The sequence below is a fragment of the Poecilia reticulata genome, linkage group LG5, assembly GCF_000633615.1.
Source record: "Poecilia reticulata strain Guanapo linkage group LG5, Guppy_female_1.0+MT, whole genome shotgun sequence".
In the NCBI taxonomy this organism is placed as follows: domain Eukaryota; kingdom Metazoa; phylum Chordata; class Actinopteri; order Cyprinodontiformes; family Poeciliidae; genus Poecilia; species Poecilia reticulata.
The window spans coordinates 1242063-1249548 of record NC_024335.1 but is presented as its reverse complement, the minus strand read 5'-3'; positions in this window follow the sequence as shown (position 1 = coordinate 1249548).

Below are 7486 nucleotides of genomic sequence, written 5' to 3'. Positions count from 1 at the left end.
ACTGAACAGATTCCCGACTGAACAGATTCCCAACTGAACAGATTCCTGACTGAACAGATTCCCGACTGAACAGATTCCTGATTCTAAAAAGGTTCTGGACACCAAACAGATTCAATTCTCTGAACTGATTTGTGATTTTGAACAGATTCCTAAATGTCTCTCTGGACGTCGGCTGCTTTAACATGGAGGTTTTATTTTATTTTATTTTTTATTTTGCCTGATTGGCTGCTGACTCAGACAGGAGAATCGTTCAGACAGAACATTCACCTTACTGAACCAGTTCTGAACCGGATCTTTGTAACAGAAACTCCGGTTGCTCCAGTTCGTCTCTTTTGCCCCCTTCTGTCCCTTCTGGTCAGTCAGTGGTCATCTGGGACGGATCCATTATGCAGCACCGTCTCTCCTCCGTGGAAGAGGCAGGTGACGGGAAACGGTCTGCAGTGACGTGGGCGGTGGCTCCATTAGACTCGTCTGAAACACAGATTTGATTATCGGTCAGAATCTGGTCCACCGCTCCGTCATTGGCTCCATTTCCTGCCTCAGCGGCCGCTCTGCTCTTAATGTCATCATCCAGAAAAAGGTCCAAACTGTTCAGGTTCTGAAGGATTTATCACATTACTGACCCTTACAGGTCAAACCTCCATAAAAAGACAGGAGCTAAATGACAGGACAGGCCAGCTGCTCTGATTGAGTTTCATTCCTCCTCCAGGTGATGATTGCTGTTGGTTTTCCAGCTGATTTGTGCATTTTAAGCCTGGCGGGCCACCAGGCTAAACACTGTTATTTTATTTATTGTATTTTTTTTTATAAACCAGAAATGGTGATACATAAGGCGGGTTAAGAGTCTCTGTGGTGAAACGAGCAGGTCGGCTCCACTGAGTTCAGCCTTGTTCTGATCCAGCAGAGCAAACCAATCAGAGCTGGTTCTGGTTCTGGTTCTGGCGGTTTGGGTTCTTGCTGCGCTTCTTTATTGTTTAAAAGTTTTATTCAGGAACTTTTTGGAGCATTTTTGAAACTCTTTCTGGTGTTCAGATTGATTTTTATCTAACTAAACATCGACCAGGCGGCCCAAACGGTGATCAGAACCACACAGGTGATTTTCTTCTGCATTAAAGTTTTTCTATCTTCTCTTATTGATCAGTAAAGTGAACGTTCTGTCTGAACGATTCTCCTGTCTGAGTCCGGAGTTTCTTTCCCCTCTCAGAAGAATCTGGGTGTAATTACAGGTCTAAGCCAGCAGATGGCGGCAGTCTGACGCAGGTGGAGTCTTCCCGCTCTGCTGTGGACTGACTCACTAGGTGACGGGTCACCTGTCTCAGGTGTGACCTGCTGTGATGTGATTCATGCAGCTGGGATGTGAGGAATCCAGGCTGGACAGCAGCTGCGGACACAAAGAGCAGGGCAGGAAGTTCTGCTGCTGTGTGACGCGCTGCTGCTTTGTTTTCTGCACCAAAGATTAATGAGGCGAGCTTTACTGAAGCTTTGAGTTTCAAAACACCCAACCTCAGATTCTGCTTGACATTTGGCACAGATTGTTCCAGGACAGACTCATCCATCAGTTCAGTTCAGGTCATAACGCCAATTCACAACAATCTAAAAATAACAAAGTCATTTCAATGAAAAAAATCCATCTGGTCCAAATGATTGTATTGATTAAGTTTGTAAATTGACTTTACAGCATTCTATGGAGCTAAGGGGCCAAAATGTTAAAAAATAAATAAATGGATAAATAAAAAAAAATTTAACTCAAGAAAAGATTGAAACTGCAAAATTATCGTGAAACTGAAAAAGTTTGAAATTGAAAAAAAAGAAAATTTTCTTAGGTTTTAAGTTTCAATTTCTATTTTTCTTTTGAACAAACTTTATGGCCTCAATTTAGCTCCATACATTTCCTCAAATGTAGCATGCATGTGGCGACAGTGGAGAAGAAAAACTCTCCTTTAACAGGAAGAAACCTCCAACAGAACCAGAACCAGAACCCAGCTCAGTCTGAGCGGCCATCAGCTACGATCGACTAGAGGAGCCGACAAACTGATCCAGGAGAACTGTCTGGGTTAATAAAAAGTAAAGTATTAGGAGAGAGAGAACGATTAGGTGATGGCAGCATCATGCCTGACCGGGTGTAGCTTCTATGGAGAGAAAAACACCAAAGAAAACAAAAAACTAACATATGAAATGACAGCAACAAATGCTAAATGGAGAGTAGTAGGAGAAGGAAGTGGGGAGAAGTCACCAGCTTGTCCTAAAGCAGCAGAACTACAGAGACAGATCAGCAGAACCGGGTCGGTCCATTTTCACTGAGCGTCATGTTTTCTGATGCAACGGAAAGAAAAAGCAGATCAAGTCTAAAAAACTCATTTTAAGAGAAAACAGGAGAAATCAGATCTGAAACGTATTTCAAATGTTTTTGAGTCAGATTTTATTTTAAACACAATAAAAATCGACTGGATTCTTTAATTTATTCAGGATTAAACTTTTTTTGAGGAGGGTTTTTAGCTTAGTTTTTAGTTAGAGTTTTTGGAGATTAATAATTAATTTCACACCTTTAATTCCTTCTGTCCTGTTTCTCCTGGTGACTCGTCTCTGTTTAGAGCCTGAAGCTGATCCAGATTAGCTTTGATCCCTTTATTAAATCTCTTTATTCCACTGCAACAAAGGTCCAAACCACAGATGGTCCAATCCTGCTGGACCGCACCCTGCGGGGAACCCGGCTTTCTATTTCTGTCCCAACCCGACCGCCGGTCCGATTCTGTTCACTCAGCACCAAGTTTCCTGCTGCAGAAAAAACCAGAAGGAAACAAACTGAGGAAGATGATGATGAAGAGGCACGACAAGCATAAAAACTAAAATCAGAATAAATATAAAGTATTTAATGTGAAATTAAAATAGATTTAATAAAATAGAAACTAATTAACCACAACATAGAAAATGAAAACAGATCAAAAAGACCACAAACATGGAATAAAATCACAGATATTCATAATTTAATATTAAAATGAGGATAAGTAAAGAATAAATCATGTTTTCCGTGATATTTCTGATTCATTAGATGTTTTTCCTATTTGCTTATATCATTGTTAAATAAGTAATAAGTGGCTAATAGAAGACATAAAATATTGCATTTTACACTAAACAGTTTGTTTACATCAAACGTATTAAATCATATTAAAACTTAGGTTTAAAATATAAACTATAAATGTTTATTATTTGTACTGAATGAACAGTAAAATGTCTGTTTGATGTAGTTTCTCAGCCTTTAAACTCCTGGTTTAATCTGTTTAATCTTTGATTATTTCATGTATTTATTGTTTGATCAGAGTTCTTTGGATTTAGACATGAGTCTCCATCTGGACTCTGTGGTTCTGAAGCTCAGGTCGGGTTCTGGCGTTAAGCCGTCGGTATGAAGGAATTCCCTCTGATCAAAAGCCGTTGAGCAACAAACAAAGCCGAGGAATCATCCCGGAAAACCAGGAATGTGTTTGGAAACACGGAAACTGCAGGATGAAACCGGCATGACTCCTCTTGTGGCTGAAACTGGAATCAGAACTGATCCCGGTACCAGAAACCATCAGAACCCGGTTTCAGTTTCAGCTGCAGGTTTTCTGTTTTCAGGTTCCACAAATTTAAAGAACAGTTTGAGGTTCTTCATGAATGTTTGTTTGTTTTTAGTTTGTCTGTTTGTATTAGTCATTAGTTTAATATTGTTTACTTTTTGTTTTTGGTTGCAGAATTCAGAAAGGTCAAAGTATTACAAACCGATTATTTAAACACAGATTAGGTGATGAATAGGCAACAAAAAATAAAAATTTCAAAAAAAGGTTTTTAGTTTGTCCAACATACAAACTAAAGCAACAGATAAATATCAACCTCTGCTAACAGGATTTCTTAAAGGGGCGGTTCTGCTGAGATTAAATCCTTTAATCTCAATGGCAACCATTCAGCTGTGTAAAACACCTGGGTGGGCTTAGCCCCGCCTTCAAGGTGCAGCTCCTCCCCCACTCAGCTCCTTCAGACTAGCAAACAGGATTAGCAAACACCTGGTGGAGCTGCTGGGCTCGTTATAGGAGCTACTTCTCAGAGTAACGTTGTTAAAGTGTTTATAGAGGAGCCATGTTGGGATGACTTCCTGAAGGCGGAGCTTCAGAAAGAGCAGGAGCTTCTTAAAGAGACAGAGGCCCAATTTCAACTCACATTTCTTTTATGTCATACTTGATATTTAAAGCATGTGGGTAATAACTGAAGGTAACATTGCTACTTGATGATGCTATAAAATGTGCCTGGAAAATACATAACACTGGCCCTTTAAATGAGTCAAAATCAGCTTTTAGCCACAGTCGACCTTCCATTCGAACAAATCCCAGAATCCTTGAGTCCAACTTTCCTGAATCATCAGATTATTTAAATATCAGAACCTAAATCTGGACAAGGTCAGGCCAGCACCTGTGCACTCGACTCAAGGCAACACAATGAGGCGACTCAAGCATCGACCCGGGAGTCGACCCGGGAGTCGACCCATTCACTCCGAGACAAACGGCCAGCAAATCCCTGGAAGAACAAAGAGGCTGCAAGTCGCAGCAGAAACAGGCGGGAGGCCGGAAAGCTGCTGCATCCTGCAGATAACGGCCAGCTGCACGAGAGGAAATGCTGCCGGAGCATCTAAACTGGTGTTTACTGGTTCTGGTTCTGGAGGGTTCCCAGGTAGGGGGACACGCCCACTGGGTTTACCTTTGTCCAGAACTGGTTGGGTTGGCGCCAGACTGTGGTTGCTAGGGGCAACCAGGACTCTGCTGACCTCAGCTGATGGCGTCTCTTCTGCTTCTGTCACTCAAACATTTCCCATCTGAGAAATGACCCGCTCATTATAGTGAACAAAATAACAAAAACTGAGAAAACTTTTTAACAGAAATAAATAAAAACCTTAATTAGTTTGGAAAAACTATAATAACCAGAACTATGTTGTTCATTCATAAAATTAACTTGAATTATAGCTACAATATCCTTTTTTGTGTTTTTGAATTTATTTATTAGCTTTTCAAACTGATGTGAAATAATTCCCCCCGTCTCCACACAGGCAGTTTACGTCAGCTGTCGGCAAATCACGGCAAATCACGGCAAATCACGGCAAATCACGGCAAATCACGGCAAATCACGGCAAATCACGGCAAATTACGGCAAATAACGGCAAATTACGGCAAATCACGGCAAATAACGGCAAATTGCAGTTATTTGCCCTAACTGCAATTTAACTGGTAACTGGTTTAACTGGTAAAAGTTACACCAAATGCCAACAGCAAATGTTGGGAGAAAAACCTTCAAATTGATGAAAATCAAACACCGTGGACAGCTCCTGATGTCTAAAAAAACTGAACTTATCATTTTGAATCAATTGTTCAAAATGTTTAATAAATAATAAAAAGCTGAGAGAAAACCCCAGTCAGTTGGTTGTTCAACAAAAATGTAACATATATTTTGTAAGTGGCATCTTCTGTTAAGTATTCATTACCCAATTGATTTATAAATGATCACAATTCAATATTTGTTGAGTTCTGCACCTAAATATTAACCAAATTATTAAAAAGTATCATAACCAGAGGAGGACAGAGTATCAGAATATTGTACTCAATTAAGAAAAGACAAACTTCAACATAATTTTGCTCAAAAGTAAGAAAATATTTGGTAAAATGTCTACTTTAGTCCCGAGTAACTGATCAAAACATCCTAAAATCAATATTTAAAAATTACAAAAATATAAAGCTATGTGTAAATGATGGTATTTTAAAGACCAAAATGCAAATAATTAATGCTAATAGTACTGACAAAATAACAAAACAAAATAAGGCAAAAAAAAAAAAAAATCCTGAATCTTTTTTTATTTTTTCAAAATAAAGTTTATGAAAACTGCAGGTCTGGTGAGCTTTTGGTTAAAACACATTTGTGTTTTATTCAGTGGGTAGAAAATACAGAAGTTTTACTGAAGTAAGAATAAAAATACTTCATAATAAAATTACTTAATCTTTGATTATTTTATGTATTTATCGTTTGATCAGAGTTCTTTGGATTTAGACATGAGTCTCCATCTGGACTCTGTGGTTCTGAAGCTCAGGTCGGGTTCTGGCGTTAAGCCGTCGGTATGAAGGAATTAAGAAAAGAACAACTTCAACATAATTTTACTCAAAAGTAAGAAAATATTTGGTAAAATGTCTACTTTAGTCCCAAGTAACTGATCAAAACATCCTAAAATCAATATTTAAAAATTACAAAAATATAAAGTTATGTGTAAATGATGGTATTTTAAAGACCAAAATGCAAATAATTAATGCAAATAGTACTGACAAAATAACAAAACAAAATAAGGCAAAAAATAAATAAATCATAGTAAAAATACTCCTAAAAATAAACTTTCCCCAAAACGTTACTCAAGTAAATGTAACAAACTGCCATCCAACTCTGAAAACAACTAATAAAAACTGAACTATAACTAAACATTTAACTAATAAAAACTGGCAGACACTCTAAAAACTAACTAAACTGGCCAGAACTAAATAAAACTAACCTAAAATAAAAAACCCAGAGCTGTAATAACCTTTGACCCGTTTCGGCCCGTTTCATTGTTCCGTCAGCTTTGGGACTCGCTGCTCATTGTTCCTGATCTGATCTTCCTGACAGGAAAACATACATTCTGAGGATCAGGAAGGAATACTGAGACCAGAACCGACAAAGACGGGTCCAAATGTAAAACCTGGAACCCGTCAGCAGCAGAACCTGCAGGTTTCATGGCAGATCTGCATAAAAAACCCCGAATATGTCAGTTTGAGCAGGAAGTGGCTCCAAAAGCTAGAAGAACAAAGAACTGGAGTCCAAAGACGCAAAAAATGAGCCCAACACTCATCAGCTTTTTGTTTTTATTCAAATTTATTCATCTTAAAAAAGAAAACCAACTTTAACAAAAGCTAAAAGTTCACATTTTTCCATTAATAATAATTGTTCAACACAAAATAATCAGAAATCTTTCTATATGTACAATAAACAGATTATTCAGCCAAACAGGACAAACTGCAGGTAAACTGACGGCTGCACATTCTGACACATTTCAACTGATAAAGGAAGAAAAAAACAATAATTACAAAAAAAAAGGTCGTAAACAAACACAAAACATGATCAACATCATTCCTTATTGCTCGACGCCGAGGTTAAAGCCCAGATGTTCCGGCTGACGATGTTTCAATCCTTCCAGGTAGAAACAGTTCAACAAGTTTTATACAAATCTGGATATAAAAGGAGATTTGAGGAGCGACGCAGTGAAACCAGCGTTTTATACAACATCACAGCAGAGCTGCTGGGAGAGAGAAGGTCCTGAAACCGTCAGGTCCATTCCGCTGGTGCTGCTGCGCCGAGTCTGGACCCGACCGGGCGGTCAGAGACAGAGCTGGTCAGAACCGTGGCTGGGTCCAGGAGGAAACCTCGAGTCTGGACCCGACCGGGCGGT